General features: G+C 35.5%; 1 pseudogene; it reads left to right on the top strand.

The window, feature by feature from the left end:
* The first annotated feature begins 1270 nt into the window (after nt 1–1270).
* LOC119839413 lies at nt 1271–2448 on the top strand (annotated as a pseudogene).
* The last annotated feature ends 227 nt before the right edge of the window (nt 2449–2675 follow it).

The raw sequence follows: 2675 nt of genomic DNA, 5'->3' as shown, positions 1-2675 counted from the left end.
ACACCGTACATGGCGACCCTGCCGAAGGAATTCGCTCGGTAACGCGATGCGCTTCCCATTTTTGGAGTGGAACTTTTGTGTGGCTAGTTTCTTTGTCTAAATCATGATGGAGTTACTTTGTCATAATTCGCGCCTGCAACTATACGTCTTACAATTTCGAAAAAATGGGAAAACAACAATCTAAAGAGGAAACCATAATTGTGCAAAATGCGGCGGCCGGCGATAACCATTCTCAGTTGAGCGATTTCAGAGTGCATCTTTCCGCCATCAGTATACTACTAGGTGTGATTGTGCTGGTTATACTTATGGGAACAATATATTGCGGTTATCGCGCGTATAAGCGGTGCCACAAAGGGTGGATAACGACGGAGATAAATCGAAATACGTTGCGAGGGTCCCTATTCCGCCAGTTCCGGCAGCCCGTTCTTCCCATGGCCGCAGCAGACGAGGTCTACCAGCCAGGCCAGGCGATGTTCTCCAAGGCGAAAGTGTGAGTGTGCGTAGTGATTAGTGCGAAATATAAGTATTTGCGTTATATCTCCGAATAATACATACATACGTACGTAATGAACTTTTATATATATATATATATATATATATATATATATATATATATAATACGTATTTTAAGCTCATTTAAATTTTTAAATAAACAAAACATACTCTCAGAGGTAAAAACCATAAATCGATTAAAAATCATCTCAACTGCAAGCGATTCTTGGCACGAATAAAAAAATCAGTCAAGCGCGAGTTGCACTCGCGACACTTAACGTCGGTTAGAAGAAGAATCGGTCACCCATCCAATTTATGACCGTGCTAAGCGTTGCCTAATATCATTATTTTATTATTCAAGTTATTGTTATGTTATAGCGTTCAACTTTTCACCAATCACGGCTTATATGAAACAGTCTGGTGACAGACGGACGAACAAACAGACATACAGACAAACGGGAGGCGAAGTCTTAACAACTGGATCCCGTTTTACCCTATGGGTACGGAATCCTAAAAAGATATAGGTCATGAGATAATCACTAAAACCTAGAACCAGGTCAGGTCACGCCGAAACAATTCAAACTAAGTAAGTAAGTTTTTAAGCTACACTTTACTTGATTATCGCTTATTGCAGTGCAATTACGCTCTTATAACTTCATAACTAAATAACTTCATGTAGTTAGTAATCTTTAGTTTTTCTTTATATGTGTTACTCACTTAAAATGTTTACTTTTAAAATATGTAAGTGCGTACTATTTTTAATTGAGCTATATATTGGTGGTAAGTTATGGCTATTTTGTTAAATCAATTGTATGAAGAATTAAAGAAAGTAAAAACATATTTAATTAAGATTGGACCGAGTAGACGACAAGGAAATATTTTACAAACTAAGTTGAATGAAGCGAATGTTATTTTTAATCAATATTCGAGTTGGTTAGTAAATTTTAAAAAGGATATAAGTGAGGGAAAATTAAGTAGTGAGGATATATCAATTTATGAGAATTCTTGTAGGAAGTTTGATTTGTTATATAAGGATATTATTCAATTGTGTTCCGACAGTGTTGAAAGCAAAAGTTGTACCAAAATGGATACATTTGATTTAAAAACGGCTTTGACCTTGATGCCTGTTGTGACAAACGACGAAGCGAGTATAAAACAGTTAATTGATAGTATTCAATACTACGATTCTTTGCTTAAATCATCTGATTGTAAAAATAACTTAATAAAATTTGTATTAAAAAGCAGAATATCCCAATCTGCTAAGTTACGTCTTCAAGATGACTATTCCAATGTTTCAAAACGTTAGTTATTGACATGAAAAGACAATTATTGCCAAGTAAGGGCGCAACGGCTATTCAAAAAAAGTTACATAATATCAGACAAAATGACATGACCATTTCAGATTTCGGAGAAGAAATTACGGAGTTATTTGTGAACCTTACGATTGCGCAAGCCGACGGTAAATCAGAAAACTACAATGTTTTAAAGCCTATCAATGAAAGACAAGCAATTAAACAGTTTTCCGATGGCTTACGAAATCGTAGGCTCAGTACTTTAATAGCGGCTAGAAATTTCAGCTGGCTGAAGGATGCGATACAAGCAGCCAAGGATGAGGAAACTTCATCCCCCTCAATTTCGGATGAAGTAATGAGTATGTATAAAAGAAATTATTCAACTAGACATTTTAATAACAATTTTCGGTATAACCGTGGAAGATATCATCATCAAGCGTCTTCACATAGGGGACACTCGTTCCGAGGCAGATCGCAGCGCGTCCAGCGCGGTTGGCAACCGCCTACATCACGAGGCCGAGGCCAGCGCGGAACTTACGCTCGAGGTATGTACAAACCATACCGGGGAAATGGATCTATGAACAAAAATTACGTGAATATTATTAATGAGCAGGAAACGACAGCGGAGTTAGAACCGAAATTAGATCAGTTTTTTCGTGAATAATCAATTTCATTCTATTCTAGCAAGTAACAGCGATTGTTTTGTTCATGATTCATGGAATCAATAACGCACAAAAATCTGAAAACCAAACTAAAACATTTCTTTATAGAAAACATAAATAGCTCAACATAATTAAATATAAATATGAAGATAAAAAAAGTAAATAAAAAATAAATACAAAAAAAAAATAAAAATAAAAATACGAATATTAAATACATATATAACATTAA

This window comes from Zerene cesonia, unplaced genomic scaffold (genome assembly GCF_012273895.1).
Source record: "Zerene cesonia ecotype Mississippi unplaced genomic scaffold, Zerene_cesonia_1.1 Zces_u069, whole genome shotgun sequence".
NCBI lineage: Eukaryota > Metazoa > Arthropoda > Insecta > Lepidoptera > Pieridae > Zerene > Zerene cesonia.
The sequence above is the reverse complement of the archived record's forward strand: the minus strand, read 5'-3'. Positions and strand labels throughout refer to the sequence as shown.